The sequence below is a fragment of the Hetaerina americana genome, unplaced genomic scaffold (assembly GCF_022747635.1).
Source record: "Hetaerina americana unplaced genomic scaffold, ioHetAmer1.1.p SCAF_5, whole genome shotgun sequence".
Taxonomy (NCBI): Eukaryota; Metazoa; Arthropoda; class Insecta; order Odonata; family Calopterygidae; genus Hetaerina; species Hetaerina americana.
This window is the reverse complement of record NW_027287095.1, coordinates 18,538,462-18,557,510: the sequence shown is the minus strand read 5'-3', so window position 1 is coordinate 18,557,510 and position 19,049 is coordinate 18,538,462. Positions and strand designations below refer to the sequence as shown.

At 44.7% G+C, this 19,049-nt stretch overlaps 1 protein-coding gene across 1 annotated transcript in view; it reads right to left on the bottom strand.

Moving 5' to 3' along the window:
* The window catches only part of LOC139693806 (probable 4-methylmuconolactone transporter), a 30,383-nt gene extending 12,321 nt beyond the window's left edge, over positions 1-18,062 (bottom strand). The window contains exon 1 of the mRNA XM_071592089.1: positions 17,526-18,062. The gene's annotated coding sequence lies outside the window, so the exon portion shown is untranslated. The remainder of the gene's footprint in view (positions 1-17,525) is intronic.
* Positions 18,063-19,049: the final 987 nt, after the last annotated feature.

Genomic DNA, 19,049 nt, shown 5'->3' with positions numbered 1-19,049 from the left:
TCACCACTCGAGCCCTACACTGTGTCCAGCCGGCCGTGACGCCTCAAGTCCTTTGGTTAACTTCCAACCGCCGATCACGTTTTCGAAAGTCTTTTGGAAGGATATCAAAGATAAATTTATAAGCTTGAAACTGATCGGCGTAGGAGTGACGTGAGACATGTAAATTAAGACAAGCCAAGCGGATCATTTCTGCTGGATCGTTTAGGAATGCTGTTTCGCAAACATTTTCCACTCTTCCCTCACAAATATATTCACGAACTGTGAATTGCGCAAGAAGCCACGATTAATTATGTTTAGATGATGCCTCGGGGTCCCCATTCAATTATAATGGACGATTTAGAAATTCTGCTTACGAAATGAGTCTCTTCCTCTACGATATTAGATGAATGGTTTAGTGATCCAATTTATAGTATAATATGATGAACTGGGATGTTAATAATGTCTGGTTTTCCTTGGATATTTGGGTCTTAATCCGATAGCGTTCAAACTCAGCACTAAAACTGCAATTAAAAATGAATGACAAATAGTAAGAATGGTGTATCAGGAGAAGTTTAATGGTGAGAGGGAAAGGAAAAAAAAAGGATTTAAAATTCGCTCTTAATTGGCGTCGGTAGGAAACCATGACCTTCGACGAGGCCAGTTGATGGAACGAGTTTTGAATCTCGAACGCTCGGATTAATACGGCCGCGGCTAACACGACAACGTGAAGGTCTCAAGGTTGGGAGAGAGCAAGACACCATTGTTGAGCTGCTTAGAACGGAAAAAGTTTCTTTGTTAAATTTTGTGGCGCACGCTCATTTACATAGTCAGAACTGAGCAAATGTTCAGGAAGGACGCGGTGGCGATGGGTGATTACGAATCTCATGCGCATATTGAAGCCTCCGTTTCCATGGTTTTACGATATCGCCACTGCTCTAAACCTCCTCCGGCATGGTATCATAAAATGTCTAACCCGAACATTAAAATAAATAATTTACATGTTGACCGGGTATAATACCAAAGTATACTTTATGGATCACTTGAAATTTAGTTGAAAACAAAACAACATTTTTACGATCGAAAATTAAAACCTCAAACGGTCCTCTACCGGTCAGACTAACGAGGAAGGGTTGGTGATTTAATTAGCGAAGAATGGGTCGATACGTTTCACGTTATTCTCTGAGAGTGAAGTCCATATTGTCGCCAACGACTGCGAAGTAGGGCGTGTAAATAAACTGACGGTTGAATGTCCACGTGGCGAAGCAAAACAGTACCTTAAGGACAGTTGACGTTCAATATTAAAAAGCGAACGGCGAAACTCAGTGTCGAGCATAGGTATGCGCGGAAGCGAGGGCGGACACTGCGAGCCACACGTACTATTTGCCCATGATCATTCAACAGGGCGCCCGCCGCACTTGTTCATCTTTTGATTTAAATCATGACGTTGGCCAATCATAAAAGAGAGCATGGATCCAACCAAAAGGCGATAGTGATTTGCATTGAAACGACGCCGGTGGTGAGAAAAAGCACTGAACTACTGACCGGAGGGCCCGGGTTTGATTCCGGGTGACACCTCTTGGGATCTTCAGCTTCAGCCATTATGCTGTGTGGTTTTTAGGGTACCAGATCGTTTTGGGGAACCACATGGAAAGAAAAGGCCCCCACTCCCTTATTGCCCTGATAAGTGAATTTCATACGCTATATAGTGGATTGGAATTAAGTCAACTCTATCATTACCTATTAAACCAACCTTCGGGTTGATTACTACGTATGGTTGGTGACGTTGAGAAAGTAAAATGAGAACATATTTCGGATATCTTTTATGTTTACGGATTCAAAACAAGAATCAAGTTTTTTGAGTATTGATTATATTGAGTAAAACTCTTATCACGAGATGCATGGTACTCGAGACCGTGAGATTTCATGAGAGGCCCCAAGTGGGGTGTCGGTCAAGGCAAGCCGGAGGGCTGTGGCCAGCGAGCGATTGCCTCCAAAGCTCCTTTCTCTTCTTCCGTAGGGGCGAGGGCGACGGAGGCGTGGGTGTGGCCATTCGTCAGGTTGAGCATGAACCCCTACGTAGTGCCCTACATGCCACCTCTAGGGTGTGTGTAGCAGGAAATGACACCAGGCATGCAGAATCAAAATTAAGTTTTGCTTTCGTCACAACATAAGTTTTGCTTAAATGGAAGTTACCAATAAAAATACAAAATCTTTCAAAGAATATAGATCATGACACAAATACATTAACTGCTGTATCTAAGTGCAAAATGCTTATCGATGCAAGCGACACTAGCTTCTAGTAACAAGAAGACCATTAATATAAGGGTTAGATAAAACAATTATAGCATTCGACGGTACTTTGAATTTAAACAATAATTCTGCCCCTAGAGTGGTCACCTGCAGTTGTCCTGATTCCTTCCATGGGTAAAATGACATGTTGAATACATTTATGCCGGCTCCAAACTTTTATATTCATGATCTCTCCTAAGATATCCGCTTCCAATTAATGCAAGAGATTTATTCTGAAATTCTGTAATTTAATTCTGTAAGTTAGCCTTCGCTCCGTGAGTGATTCCCAGGCTAGATCATGAAATAATTTGGACTACTAAGTTTATCATAACAACGTTTTACATATCCTGGTCCTTTACGCTGCATGCGATCCGATTCGGCCATAAATCTAACTTCTTGAGGATATTAGCAGCATACTCTAAAAGAAGCTTAACCAGCGCTAAAGATAACATTACTCTTTCAACATTCCATCTCATTTCCTCAACACTCTGCTAAGAAATCCTAATTATTTGTTAGCTCGTCCACATATTCACTGTATATGCTTCACCAAGGAGAGCTTGTGAGTGAGGACAATGCCTAAGTATTTAATTGCATCTCAACTTGATATTTCGGTATTTTTAAAGCATCACGCTTTCGATGGAGAACTATTCACATTCCAAAAATGTATCACGACACACTTACCAATTTTAATTCTAATTTCCAAGAGTCCAACGAACGTTGTATTGTATTAAAGTTATCTGATAATGTTACCTTATCCTCAGAGCAACTAAAATCTCTGTGAACCACTGCATCGTCGGCTAGTAAGCGTATTTTACTGCTAACCAGGGTGTCAAACTTGTTAATATAAAGAAGGAATAAAATAGGTCCGATAATATTTCTCTGGCGAACGCCTGAAGTAACTTCTACTGCATTTGAGCTGACACCATCTATGTCTACCCTATGTATGAAACAATTTGAAAATTCTTTGATCTAACAGAATATTTATATCTATGCCATTTTCTTTCGCCTTTGCGATTAACTTTCTATGGGACGCATTGTCGAAAAAATTTTTGGTATAGAAAAACCGTGTCAACTAGAATATTATTTTCTTCCGAACCCAAAATATCACGAGCGAAAAGCGTAAGTTTTGTTTCACAGGGTTTACCCTATAGGAAACTGTGCTGATTCTTCATCAATAAATCATGGATCTCGTGTTGGCTCATTATCGAACTAAGAATTATATGTTCCATAGCCTAGTATGATATAGATGTGAGGGAGAGTGGTCTTCAATTGCTCAGCTCCTCTCTGTCGCCGTTTTTAGGGGTTACATCGGCCGTTTTTCAATCGCTGGGAACTATGAGTTCCATTGAATATGAGCTTCTTATATGTGATTTCTGGATACGGTGATATTTCCGAAGCTATTTACTCATGTGTTCAAGATGGTATTTCATCGGGTCCGGGGCATTTATTTGGATTAATGTTTTTCAGCAGACATTCTATTCCATTACATGAAATTTCAGTTCGGGAATCGGATGAAAAAACTGATTAGGTAAGATATAGGAGACATTCGGCGAGAACATTGCGAAAACTCTTTGAAAAAAGGAATTTGATAGCTTTACCTTTTCTGAACTCCTGATTACTCTGTAGCTTTAATTGTTTCTTCTATTTGCCTTTCTGAAAAAGAAGTTGTCTATTCCAGTTCAATTTGGCATTTCCAGATTACTTTGTTAAGTTGGCAGCCGACCCTTGTTGACTCCAGCGAGGGGGCGGATAGGTGGTGGGGAGGGCACGCACTCTGGGGGACCGAGAGAGGCGCAGAAACACGCCTAAGTCGAAGCCTGGTTGGAAGAGGGGAAGAACCCAAAGCCCCGAACTTCGCCACCCCACCGAATGGGTGGTTTGAAGCCTTTTGACTTGGTCAACTGAGTGATAGCTATCGTCGATTCCCACTCGGCAGTGTCGCGTCTCTGGCGTCGGCGTGACTTATCTTCATTATCCATTGGCATATACCCAATTGTGGTCATGGGGGCACAATGTTTTCTCCGTAATTTGCTATTTCGGGCGTGTGATAATCCAGGATAAGTTATGGATTACCATGTATTTTGGCGTGGTACCATTCATTGAATTAGGGACAAATCATCGACAGAAGTCGAGGATAAGTGTTCGGGGCTTCTCGGATGGTTCCACTCCGCGCAGCGCGGAGGTTAAATCCAGGAGCGCGACGTCGAATTCAGCAGGACGGTGTGGGGCCCGCTCTCGAGACCTCGGAGTTCCCGAGAGCGGGCCCAATTCGCCACCCTCGGCCCCGGTGGGTGCCTCTCCCCCTTCTGCCCTGCCTGCGGGCCGCCGCCGGGGGATGCACCCCATGCCAACTCCTCGCCTGCTCCCTGGAGACGACCGACGCTTGGACCCACGCTCGCCCCACGGAGGTACGTATGAGTTTTTTTAGTTTAATATTGTAACGCAATCGGATATCTGTCCAGAATTTTGGCAGAGCAGAGTACGCTTTTGTTCCTTGTTTACCGAGGGCTAGATTTATTTGCGGCCGAAAGCGAACGGGATGGCAGTCGGCTCGATTCGTCCTCGGCAGCCGTGGCTGCCGTACTTGCCGTAGTGACTCTCGAGTGGTAACATGACAAGACAAGCGCCTCCATCATCACCGTAACAATTTCATCCCATTATCCTCATACTTCCACGAAGTTAAGCCTGAAACAGTAAAATATATGAATGTTTGTTGTTTATATTGTGCTCGATAGGGGCAATTCATATTTTAAAAACTGAAGAATTCTATTATTTGCTACGCCACGTCGTTTAACTTTCGAAACCATTGCCGTTTCAAACTTTTAGTCCCAAAGCGGTATTGTTCACCTTGGCGATGGAGTGCTTCAGGAAAAAGAATTCCGATTTCATTTAACGTTGGCTCATTTATTTCTGTTCGTTAGAAAATAATTTTGCATGATATTCGTCATTTCGAAGATATATCATTATTAGATAAAATATTACGTATTGAAGCAATTAAATAGACTGCATTTCGCGGATTTATTTAGACCACCTTAGATTTCCATGATTTCGAAAAATCCGCTGTATAAAAACGTGACATATTTATTCAAGAGTTCGCCTTCGTTCTGTCACACACTCATCGTCCAGCTCAGAGACGCACTTCTGATTCACTCAAAAGCGGAAAAGCCAAAGCCTCCCTATTTATTCACCCACAACCAACAGCCCATGGGGTCCGGGGAATGCCGAGGGACGCGCGTGGTGGGGGAGGGATGGATTGGGACGTCCCCAAGGCGACAAAGCGTTGGGATTTCCTTGACTTTCCCCGACTCGCCCTTCCATTGACAAGGACTAACTGCGTCGTTTTGAAGATGGTCATCGCGAGTGCTCTCCGTTTCGTCATTATCGGCTTAAGTGGAGTTCCACTTCGAACAAACAAATTCCAAGTCCGTGGGCCATTATCATCGTACGCTTAATAGTTAAAAGAGCAAAAATTGCAGTGATATCCCTTCTTTTTCTGTGTACCAGTGCATTCGGGACATCGTAATATGCATTTCTTGACACATATCTTTTTCTGATTTCAAACTCGACTCGAATTAATCTCTAGTTCATGGGCGCGGATGGGTGTGCGATGGTTACGTGAAAAGAAAACAGAAATCCCAGTCGAGTTTAAGCGCACACTTGTCACACGCCTCCAATGTGCTCCACGATCACACACATCTCACGGCATTCCGAGACGAGCCGTCGCCATGTTTACCGGGAGCCTCTCGCCGCTACGAACGCCGTTTCGCGGTCGTCTTCTTGTGCGGGAGGATAGAGAGTTGAGGGTCATGGGCTCGGACCTTCTCCTCGCGCTGAGGGTTCACTTCAAGAAGACAGGTGCCTCTCTCTCCCGTGCATCCACAATGCATTGCGTCAGGGGGGCGCGATAGGGGAGGGGGCGGGGAGGACGTTGCCGTTTGCCTCACGGAGGGAGAGTGGGGGAAGAGTGACTTGTAAGGCGTCGAGGCATGTGTTCTCTGAAAAGCGGGAGGTTTACTCCTTGGTTTGCTTATAAAGGTATTACATGCGCAAGTTTCCCAAAAACAAAATCAGTCCAGGTTTTACGATTAGCGTGTCGGCGGTTGTATAACTTAGCAACTGGATAGGCACTTGCATCCCATTCCCGTAAACTAAACCTTCCAAACCTTTTGTTCCTTCCATTGACCTAGTCCGGGGTTGAGCCAACCTGGTGGTTCTTGGGTGTCGTAGGTGTTTGCTTTTCTTTCTTTCTCTTGCTGAAAATCCAATGGGAGCAATGACAACTACTCGAATTAGAAATCCAAACGTTCATGCAAAAATAGATATTGAGCGAAATTCAGCGTTTTCGCATCTGGACTACTGCTTTCTTCGATTGCCGAAAAGTGCCGTTTCCTTAGGAGGTGGAGGGAATTTACTGCGAGTTCTCCTGAACGCTTCTTCCCTCCCGATTTCTACCCGACCCGCCTTCCACGTCACGCCCTTCAACATGGCGACTCTCGACGTCCCCGCAAAAAAGAGGATCCATTATTTTCCAACCGCCAATCTCTTGCCTCCCTTCACTCTGGACACGAGCATTTCTTTCGGTCTGGTTTTTCCCAGACACCGCCTCGAAGTATACACAGACGACTCTTCCACAAAGGTGGACTTCGCTTCATATCCACGAGCGACCTTCAAATGGCACCCCATTATCTTTTTATGAGGGCCCCTAATAGGACCCCTTCTTGGCGAAACTCCTTGACTTCACTCTGAGTGTTCCACAGAGGACTTCTTGGTTGTTTCTTCCACGGAATAAAATAGCATCCATCATTGTCATCGCATCACCACCGAAATCGAAGATGGCGCTCCTCCGGGGCCATAGGCTGCCTACCGGAAGGTGCAAAATTCAACGTCAAAGCCGCATTTCACTCGGCTGCCTTTCGGAAAATTCCGTCGGAGGCGCCGAAAGCCACTCGAGGCGAAATAGAACGCGCTCTTTGTTCGTCTGAAAGGTGCGCCGCAGGTGGGTGTATAAATAAACCCATGACATAAATAAAGGCATCTTTCGCTGTCTCGTTTTCTAATAGTTGATATCTGTCGGTTTCTCTACCGAAGGGAGGCTTCCGTTGTTTGTTTTGGTTTCCGGTGACAATACGGTACCGCAGGTGTTTAGATTTCCATCCAAATCTTACAGTTTTCGTGGATTTGTGGTACGTGCCACAGTATGGTCCGGTTCACAGAAAATTATAATTTGGCTCCCCAGCCCATTTTCATCGGTGACTGGTTTTGGACTTGTGGAATTGAGCCAGGAGTGCATCCTTCTTCTCTCTGGGTCATGGGGATAAGTTGCAAAAAAATATATGGATTCTCCGCCGGTCCAATACTGCCAAATCGACTATATCAATAAATATTCCCAGATTTATGGTCAGTGAAGACCTATCCCTTAATTCTGAAATTTAGCATTAGTTTTGCCCACCCGGAATGAGAAAGCAAGAATATTATTTTCAAATAAGATTTTAGACTTGGGTGGCTCAAATTTCGTTTCGTGACGTTTATGCCTAAAGAGAGGATAACATAAAGCGAAGTTAATTTTTTTGTACTTTCGCTCCACAGGATAAGACTATGCGCCTTACGTGATACAGTTTTGGCATGGATTTTATGGGTTAACTTTTATTTGTATGGATTAATGTTGGATTCTAAATATACGGTAGCACAGATCTACGAAAAAAATGTTTTGCTCTCCAAATATTTTAGCCATTACCTGTTGAATAACTAGCATTTAAGTCAATAGTTATTCAATTGCGGAGTACTGATTTGCGTTAAACTATATTTTTTCCGAATATACCGGAGAGGTAACTGATTTAATTGATCCGTAAATACGAAGCTAGATATCTCCATGGTTAGACGATCATGGAGGTGTCTATCATGACAAAGGGAAATCACCCAACATTTTTGTGATTTATCCTTCGTTTTTCAACATTTTCATTCAATAAGAAGGCGATCGCTTCTTCCGTGATCCACCTGTACTGTGATGGATTAAAATCGAATAAATTAAAGCTGCTTGGGATTGATTCTGCGATACGAGGATGTCCGATGATGTGCCTAGCTCGTCGAATTAAATCGAGAGCGGAAAAACTCTCCGACTAAGAGTCCCTCTTTCCTCTCGCAAACGTTGGTGCAGTTGGTTTTATTTTCTAGAATAAATCTCTAATTCAACCGCCTTGAAATCCCAAGACTGTTACTGCAGTGTTTGGAACACTGTGATTGTGTGCAATGCGAGGGTGGGGTTTAAATTAATATAAGGCAAAAGGGTTTTTGTTTGCACCTCTCGACAGGTGAGAGCGGGAAGGTCATCGGGTGGGACTATTTGAGTTTTCGCAACGGAGAAATTGGAAGTGTGCAATTAGCGGCATACAGAGAGTCCTTCCTTCCGAGATGTGTGGGCCTCCCCTTTGGGTCCATGCGTCCTCCCACGCCTTCATTTCAAAGGCCTTCCATTCTGCGGCCGACCATGGAGCGCATATCCGAGGTCAAGCTAAGACGGGTAAACCCTGCGACCACCGGAGTTCAAGGGGATGGGGGTGGAGGAGGATGCGTAGCGGAGGTATCAGGAACCAATCGCGGACGACAGTTCTATGGAATCGTGGCTTGGTCTTTTTGATACTTTCCGATGGGTGTCCGATTCGTATAATATGCGTATTCGGCTAGTAGGAGACGCCACCAGAATCTTTTCAGTTCCCAGTGCAGGAAACTACGCAACCATCCCGTAGTAGCTCTGTAGTGATCCGTACGTAAAGTCAATGCTATCGGGATTAAATTCTTGGCATTTCCTAAGGAGCAATGAATGCTGCCTGGTAATGTTTTACAATTTTATTGCATTGTCGCCGCTTCAAAGTATGCACTTCATCAAAAAGACAATGTTGGAGAACAGCTATCATGAATTAGGTGACAGATGATAAATTATATGTGTAAACATTGAGAGTAATACGTTACGGGATATAATAAATTTGTGCGGTAAATGAGCAAATATCTTTAATTCATATGGAATGCACTCACTATGCTGCAGCCAGTTAAGCATTGAATCGCCATTCTTTTAAAGTGATGTTTTGAGCGTCCGTTGGTTGTTGCTATGGAATACTATAATTTTTGCTCCTCGTATCGTATATTCGGTTGGGTTTGAAATTCTAAAATTCCACAACTTGATGGTATTGACCTTGGGGCGTCCTCTCGAGAGACATCGCGAAAGAAAACGCATTCCCGCACGGATCGAACATTTCGCAAACTAATCATTACAATTTATCTAAAATGACATCATCATCCCGTAATAAATAAAATCTTCACGATTGGGTCGTAACCGGGGAGATGGTTGGGTTGACGGTTGGAATGGATGAGCTATTGCGCTAATTTGACGATCTCTATGCAACAAAATCTGCTGGCTTCGCCATAAGTACGAGAAAATGGAAATCTCTGAATTTCGCGTCATAAATCTAAATAAAAACGTTCCAGCCAGTATCCATGGAGATCTCGCTCATAACATACCATTAGCTGAATGGATTTCGCATCGTGATTGACTATTGTAAAGTGGGAATGAGGACGAAACAGATTGCCTATTTTACAATACTTATTTAAAAAAAGAAATCGTATGAAAATGTCTCTCGCATGTCGAATTGTCGGTTCATCAGATACTTCTAGATTGCATGTAGGATAAACGATGACACTAATTGCAGACATATTCACGCGCACTGGAAGACTAGAGAAATAAACGTTCTCGGTCGATGTTATTTAACTTGTTTTTACATATTCGCATCATTCAAACTTGCCTGCATTGGTCACGAAAGTGAAGAGGAAGTCGACATTAAATGCGTCGCGAGAATGTCGCCAGTGCCTGGCCTAATCTCGGCAATGCCCGCTCGCATTACACTTGCTCTCGGGGAATTCCAACTGACGCGAGTTCGAAAGTTGGCCTCGGGGTCGATTGGGAACTTGCTGCTATTACGGTCGGCCGCGACCGGCGACTTCCTGGGGCAGCGAATTTTCGCGCACTGCGCTGGGGTGGAGACCGCCTCACCACTAGCGGGTGCCCGGGATCCCTGCACGGAAGTCAGTCCGGAGTCCTTCGTTTCCCGGAACAAGAGTCGCGTGTCGGCGCCTTTGAAAGAGGCGCCGGCAGGTCTTTCAAAGGCGCCGGCGCGCGTCCCTCCAAGCGTGCGGTGGTCTCCGTCTGCCACGCGTACCAGTATTCCCCCCCCGGAAGGCAATCCCCACGGGGGCACCCGCTTCATCCCCGACTACTCTTTGCCTCCACTTGCGTCTCCCTCGTGCTTACATTGCATTGAGTAGGATACATGAGTTACACACGGTCACTGCGTTTAGTCAAAAGCCAGTTTTTAGATGACACTTTGATTAATCTATTAATTTAGTTTAGATCCATTTTGATACTCAAGTTTATTTTATTAGAAAAACTCAACGCAAAACTTGAGACGTTAGGAATTGGTTCGGGTGACGAAAAGTATCTTCACAATAATCATTTTAGGTTGGTACTAATGATGCGTAAAAGGAAAGAACCGGAAGACACAAAACTTCCACCGTTGGAACTTTCAAACTTATTTCGAGAAATGTGAAATTTTGTCGTCTTTTTTGATGTTTAATAAAAAAATGAACAAATATTTTGACACGAGATTTCTTTGGAGTCAATATATTTTAGCTGATTTCATTGTTTAAGAAGGACAGCAAAACTTTATCTCAAGGTGGAAGATGGTGGAAAATACTTTGTGATCAAACTCGTATTTATCACATTTTACCTCGCCCGGTACTAATATCATGTGACATAATTTGTCTTGGAGTAGTGGTGAGAGTGCATGCAGTCGAGTGATGATGATGGGCGATCGAACGTGATAATCTGTAATCGTTGGCAGCAAAATCGCGATATTTCTTTTCCGAGCGATACAACAGAAATGTTTTAAAAGTTGAAGCGCCGTTTTGCACTAGTCGTCGTAACTTTGAGAAACCCGATGGAAATACCTATGCACTTGAGCTTATGCTTTGCAGTGAGGAATGATTACGTATGCAAAGCTATCCAGGCGAGCCAGCCATGTGCTTTTTTCTATTGGCACATGCTTATGTATCTGTGCGTGGGTGAGAGCCTTGAATGCAAACTGTTTGCTCGCAGAGCGTCGCCTATAAAAAGCGGTGATAGAAGCGTCTAACCACCCAGCTCCTCCTTCCACTTCACCTTCCCTGCCGCCCAAGTTAGTGGTGGTGGCCCTCGGCGAGTCGGGGCACCTGCTGGGCCACGGGGAGGAAAGGAAGGCTCTCGGGAGACGTGAGGCGGTGTTTTTTCGTGGTTGCCGTGGCATCGCCGGAAGGAGCGTGAGTAACAGGAAGATTTATTGGGTATATGACCCTGGCATCAAATCCCTCCCCTACCTCCCAAAAAAATGGAGGAATTAACTCATTTCCTTGCATTGATAGTTCACGTGAAATTGTTCACTTCTTACCGCAGCTAACACCACTTACTTGCCTGTTCTTAACGTGGCATAAGTGCACATTTTTATGAGAAAATGTTAAACTCAAAAAGGGAGACGGGTAGCTGCTCAACCCTGTCGTCTCCGAATGCCTTACCTCCTCCACAGCTGGGTCATACTACAAGTATACTATTTCTAGAAAAAAAAACTCTTCCTGGGAAACCGGTACGTAGACGAGAACTGGGCCCCGTTATTATTGAAGCGTGAATTTCACAGGGACTCAATTATCCATACCCTTACTAAGCACTCGGCGAGTGTGAGAATGTCACGCATCTAAGTAGGCGGGCGCAGCTTTCCAAATACACTCATTACGTTCATTGGTCTGATCTGTAATTTTATCTGTATATTTTCTTTTATTTTGTGAAGTCGCACGATGAAATTTTTAAAAATTTTTAAGTCATAGCTTTCCAAGGAATAATTAACTCATCGTATAATTCATCAAAGTGAATTTAAACGCTCAAATGTACCCTACGGTTTCTCTCTCTCGCGACGACTGGCGCACGATCCCTTACGGTTGTGAATTATCCCGCGGTTGCAGAGCCTCGCCGCGTGCATACCCACCATCGGTGTGGTATCGGGCGGTCAGGAAGAGAGAAAAGAGCAGCGGAGTGTGAACCCGAGACCTTCGATTGAGGGAACGTACGCTGACGTCGCCTACTCAAACATTCGCGCATTGGACGGTGTGATCAGGCGAGAGGATTACGGTCTCCCCGCCGGGGTCAAGGAAGGGGCACTGGACTTGGGAAGGGGGAATGCGAGGGGTGCCGATGGAATCAAGGCCGGGGGTCGCACGCGATGAGTTTTGGGATCGTGTTTGAAATTATGAAAGCCGACTAATACGTACTATATACTGGCTCTGCAGAAGACGAAAAAATATATTCTCTCTTGCGTGGAATGAATTTTTTTGTAGAAAAATGGGTGAAGGCAACCTTCATTCCTTTTCATCAACGTCGAAATTGAGAAATGCCTTTCAAAGGCACAAACAATTAATATCTAATCTAAATATCTTGATATAGACTTTTTAGCTAGAGAAGTGAAGGCTCGAACGCTCTGACGTAAGTTTCCCTTACTTATTTCCACTTTTCTCGCTCTCGACGAATGGTGAAGAATAAGACGACTCTGAACTATCACAATTATAAAGTATGGTTAACTTGGTGAACTAAGCCAAATTGACCTTATTTTACACTGATTTCGTTTGCGGTGTACCCAATTTCTTTCTCTAATATTATTAGTCTGGTACGTATGCCCATAGAGTGACTAAGGTTACTTTGATTTTTGACAGATTTAATGATTTGACTGATTCAAAAATTTTAATAATGATATTCAGGAAGTGGACGATAGTGACGTTGATTGGTCGGTAATCCATCTATATGCATTAATTGACAACGAGTGTGGCTCTTGAATGCTGAAACCTATGAGGCTGTTTCTGAAATTTTTATTGAAATGTTATTTTGATATTGAAATGTTTCTGACATTTTAAGTGCGTCTCACCCCTTTTCTATGCGGCCCGCTCTGCCTCCCGGAATTGTGCCAACACAGCGCCGCCATCTATGTCCTCAAACACGGACAAAACCCGATTCCTCTTCAACCCTGATCAATCAACCGCTCCCAGAGACCTTGACTACTCACCGGAGAAAACTTTCGACACCCGACGCACATGCAACCGTTCTAGTGGCGGGCGGGATGGGCGGTGCGGAGGCCTCCCTCCGGGGGTATGTGAGGGGAGAGGGTGGTCCGGCAGAGGGTGGGTGGGGAAGGCGCTCGCCCAAGGGGGGATTGGCGGCCTTGCGCGATAGGGAGGGAATGTTTCCGGCAACCCCTCTCTCCAGGCGAGGGTGGCGGTGAAAGGAACGGGTGCCGGGGCGTGGCGGAGGCGTGGTGTGGTGTGGGGAGTGCTGGCCGCCCCGAGTTTTCGCGTGGGCTTGCACACTCCCGTGGGTGTGTGGGGTCTCGCAGCTTTCTGTCGCTCCGTGGTACGAATGCGGGGTTGGCAAGAGCCTCGGGAGGGGACTCCCGTCGGCCGCGAGGGTGCCTTTGGCATTGAACGACATTGACAGCGCTTCGGGGGATTTGACATGCGAGTGAATGCAATCTCTCGCAAGTGGAAACCTTAAGCGCGGACTCGGTATCTTTATTCCTCCGCGAAAAAAACAGGACGTAAATGAAATGAAGGTTAGGAAAAATTAGAAAAACTACGGGAGGCACAGTTAATTATGAGTGAATCAACTTTAATTAATTCAACCGCTAATATGCATTAAAATTCATAAACATCAAAGTGCAAATTTCATACGCCTTGATTAGGATTCGAACCCGGATTTCTCGCAGTTCGGCCAAGTGCTATAACTAGTTAAACTACCGGGGGGTCCTCGGCGGCTCCGCTGTACCCATTCGGTCAGCATACCATCGAAACATATTTCACAAACTTTCATCGAAATTCATTAAAAATATTTTTGTAATAAAAATACCCGTGTGGTTGTTGTATCATAATAAATAGAAAAAAATGGGAAAAGTTTCAAGGAAAGAAGACCTAGCGAAGGAAATCAACTATACTTAGACCAGTATGTACCTCGGACGGATCAGTTTAGATCTCTTTCGGGAGGTCATTACCTATGGGATGTGTGCGGCCAATTGGGAAGGTGGCAACCCACTCGTGCCAGCGGGCCTGCCATCAGGTCGTACATTGCCAGACGCTCCCTTCCTCTCAAAAAGCCGTTCGAGTTTGTAAGTAAGTTAGGGTCTCCCGGTTTAGGGTAGGGTTTTGATGGACCCTGACAATCCACATTTTAGTAATCCTAAACACAAAAGTCCTAACTAACATTATATATGACATCTTTCGCCCATAGATTACAATGATTCAATTTTTAGTTCTGCATTAATTATCCCCGCTTAAATTTACTTACGTCCCAATACCTTCACCCTCTGGGCCTTTAGGCCGATCATGCCCCGGGGCAGATCCGGAACACCTTCCAATGGAGAGTCCAACTCGCCATGAACCTTTCGGCGTAGTTCCTCCTCCCCGAATTCCTCCCCACCCTCACAGTCTCCCTCCGCGTGCGGCCGACGGCAGCCAGCCCCTAGCCCGGTGCAAAAGATGCCTACGGATCAAACAACCCTCGCATTTGTTGAAATACTTCTATTTAGCCAGACGAGTGGCGTGGAAATCCGCATAGAGAGGCGGTGGTCCAAATCCGGGAGATGTCTCTGGTCACTACTAGTGACACAATGACTGTGTGAATTTCCAGGATCCTGCTATGCCCGCTATAGTCCAGGTGGTAGATGGAGACGAACCAATCGCTGATCCATGTTGCCGGTAGTATGTGAGTCTCACGTGGCGATCCCATACGGCTAATTTCTTGCCCATTTGTTTTGGGACTGCTTTGATGTCAATGCATACGGTTTAATTAAGAATTTTAAGAAAAATGTAATCAGCTAATGCATACCAACAACCGGCACAGACTATTTCCCGAGACTTGAACAATTCTTTCATCGTTTCTCACTAAAACAAAGTATTTGATCTGAAATCTGTTTCAATCTTCCTGCGTTGTTCTTAATATCACAGATTTGACAGTTGCCTCTCATATAATGACTCAATTCATAGTTTTAGTGAGGCACAGCAAAGAATCATAAGAGAATATATCTGTCTGCTAATATTGCAACGCCTACTTGCCATTGCTTATATCTTTGGTATTTACTGTTTTCACTGAAAACGATGAACTTTCACAAAATTCTGATCAACGACGGCAATATTTCTCCAAAATCAGTTTTTCATGCCACAAAGGAGTCTTTTGGACACATTGTGTTACTGCCCATTAATAGTTTTTTTATGAATCGAATTATACCAATCTTATCGTTTCCTTGGTAGTTTCAATAGCAGAAGGAAAAAAATAGATTAATCTGGGCGCGTGTTTTTTTATCATTTATTTTTAGTGCAAAAGGGCTGAGTCAATGTCTTTAATACTCTCTCTTCTCGAAACTTTGTTTTGAAATTAAGGGATAAGATAATACAAGACAAATATTTACAGTCATATTTACATTACGTTCAGTTTTTTCAGAAAAATAAACTTTGCTCATTTCGACCTTTTATTAAGGCTCCTAAAACCTTCAATATTTAATGTACCAAAAGTGAGAATATTTTATTAAATATGAAACAAATTGATGCTTAAAACTCCTGGCAAATAGAATTTTTTTATCATCAAAATGAACTTACGAGGGTCATCCGGAAAGTAGTACCCGTTCGTGCCGCATGAAGTGCTGACGACGCGAGTAGCCGCTGGACGAGGTCAGATAGCTTCAGTGGCTTGTCTGCCTTCTCTGAGCCAAGTTGCGTGACGCTAGCATTGCCTGTGTTGTTTCTGTGATTGTTTACAATGTTTAAAAAAATTGAGAACGCCGCCAGTTGTGAAGTGAGGGCAGTGATTAAATTCCTCAATGCAAGAAACGTTCGCCCATGTGATATTCATCGCCAATTAAAGGAGGTGTATGGAGACAATGTAATGGACGAGTCGTCTGTTCGGCGGTGGTGTCGCAACTTCAACATGGGGAGGGGGAACACACACGACGATGAGCGTTCGGGGAGACCGTCTGTCATTACAGACCAACTGGTGAGCTCAGTTGACGAATTCGTGAGGAACGATCGGCGCGTCACAATTGATGACATCTGTGAGCATTTTCCCAATGTTTCTCGAACAATTGTTCATGAAATTGTTAAACACCATCTGCATTATGCAAAAATTTGTGCAAGATGGGTCCCTCGCGTATCTCAATGAGCTGGCGGCGAAGGACTATGCAGCAGGAATACAGAAACTTGTCACACGTTATGACAAATGCCTTAATTTGCTTGGAGATTATGTTGAGAAGTAGTTTAAAGTATCCTCTTTCAAATAAAATTTTTTATGTTTGTTAATATTTACTTTTGTGTCTTTATTTCACGAACGGGTACTACTTTCCGGATGACCCTCGTATTTAATCGAGTGCTCGTCGTTTGAAAATATTTATGGAGATAGCAACTTTACGTTATTTAATTGCAATAAAATTGGACGAAAGGATAAAGAAAATATTTCTAAGGAAGGAACAAGTATAATTCACCGAGGTAAATAACAGCTATATAATTCGTCAATCTACGCAAAATTAGCCAGAGGCTGAACTTGTATCTCATCTCGTAAACGCCTGATGAAAAAAGTCAGTGTTACCTCACGGTCAGTCCGTTACCTGCAGGTTGACAAAATCCAATATTTTAAACTCTCAAAATAGGTTATGGCAGATGTTAAAGATTGTTTCCCAGTAAATGAATTATAATAATATTTTTCAGTTGCGTACTGTGATTTTGTGATGTACTAGCATATATCTTCAAACGACATGCAATTATACGCTTAATCACTCTCTAAGAATTAATAAAATATTGCTTTGTATAAATATTGTACCTTACAACTTTTCTATTATTTACCTTTCATAAAATTAAAAAATGATAGATTTTAACACACTTTTTCCTTCCCCCTACTGCTAAATATAATTTGCATCTTGCAGTAGTAAATCATACTACCAACACAGATAGTTTAGGACAAATTCCCAGTGACAGTTCGGCACCTGCTAATTGCCAGAGTGAGGCGGCGCACAAAACCTTCTCCCCTTCGTTTCCGGGGTGCGAATAGCTGAAGTAGGAGCGAGGGGAATATCTCGGGACGCCGAGACTTCCGGCTCGGAATGGAGTGAGTTGAGTGGAAGGCATCGGGCGGCAATGGCACCGCCTCGAGGGACACTCACCTCGGGAAATTCCCTCTATCGCTGCGGTCGGTCCCCTCGAATGTGCTTCCACGACCGCGATCCGCCTTCGGATGATTCCTGTCGGGCCGACCGTCTTCTCGTGCGGGCGATGGGTTGGACTAACGGACGGAGCAACAGGACGAACTCCTCCTCAAGGCGATCTTACTTCACTTTTTTGGGAAAGTCGTGAAGAACTGAAGAGACACGGTTGAAACGCGAACTCAATGCACACACAAGAAAAGAATACTGGTTTTAAGAGGCCGCTCTTGAAGGGGCTGACTTCGAGGAAACTCCGAATTTTTCTTCACAAAAATAACGAAGATTGCCTCCAACTCCAAACCCTTTATCACGGGTATTTGTGTGCGTGCTCGACGGTGGCGGCTTTGCGGTAACCTAACTCTTCTCTCAACGGGTGACTCGCTCGGGAAGGGCCTCCTGACCTCACCCTCCACTCGTCGAAGTCTCCGCTTTCGGCTGTTGAAGTCTCCGCGCTACCTGCCGACCCGTCGCGCCTCTCCCTGTCCGTCTGTGGCTCCGTTGGGGACTGAGGCTCTGACCAACTCCTCACCGGTAGTTGTAGCCATCGGCAGGACGGCCGCCCTCTCTCGGGGAAGTCCACGGAGGAGGCGGGAGGAGAGCGAAGGAAGTGGAGTGGGGAACCAGTGGACTGGGGCGGCCGGCTGCAGGTGTACAAAGGGAGGAGGGAGGGGGATGGGAAAAGCGAGTGAAGTAGCTTGGCGGAGGGGGAATGGCGGCTTTGGCGGGACGTAAGGCTCTCCTCGCAGGAGAGGGTGGTGGGGCGATCATTGGAGTGGGAGGGGGCGAAGATGGACGAGGGGGGAAAGGTGCGCAGATAGGCGAGAGATGCTGAAAGGGCTTGAAAAAAAAATCCGCAGGAACCCGTTCCTCCCGGGGCCGCCCCGCGAAGAGTTGTTTTCTGTTTCGTCGGAGGGGTTTAGCGACTTGGTGTGGTGCGTGCTCCTTTTACGTGTTTTTCGCTCGTGCGTAATCACCTCGGTCTTGGCGAATAACCTGGGCAGCAAAAGAGAAAGGTTCGAGGCAGAGGATTGGCTCTGTAGAGTTTATTAAATACGTAGCTCCTTCGTGGACTAATTTGTTTCTTTCTGTTGAATACACAGATGCTAAAGACCATTGACGTCAATAACCTCATTGCGTGGCAGTTCTGGGTACAGGTGCGCATTCGGCGAAAGAGGTGTTACGCCATTTGTTGGAGACTCCTGGTTCATTGGCACTTGCTTCATAGACGACGACCAATTCAGGGTTCCATTCCGCCATCTCACATCGGTGAGGTGCACTGCTGAAACCACGAGTCCCTGTGCTAGCAATTGTGGCACTATTAGACCGAACGATGAATTTTGTGCGAAAGAGGTTCACCGCTACCAACCCTAAACAAATGACTATCAGAAAATCAGCCGATTTAATCCTATTTGGCAATGCCTTCAAATGAATATGATATACTTTTGTCTTTGCTTTTTATGCTATTCATGCTATAAGTCTAGCACC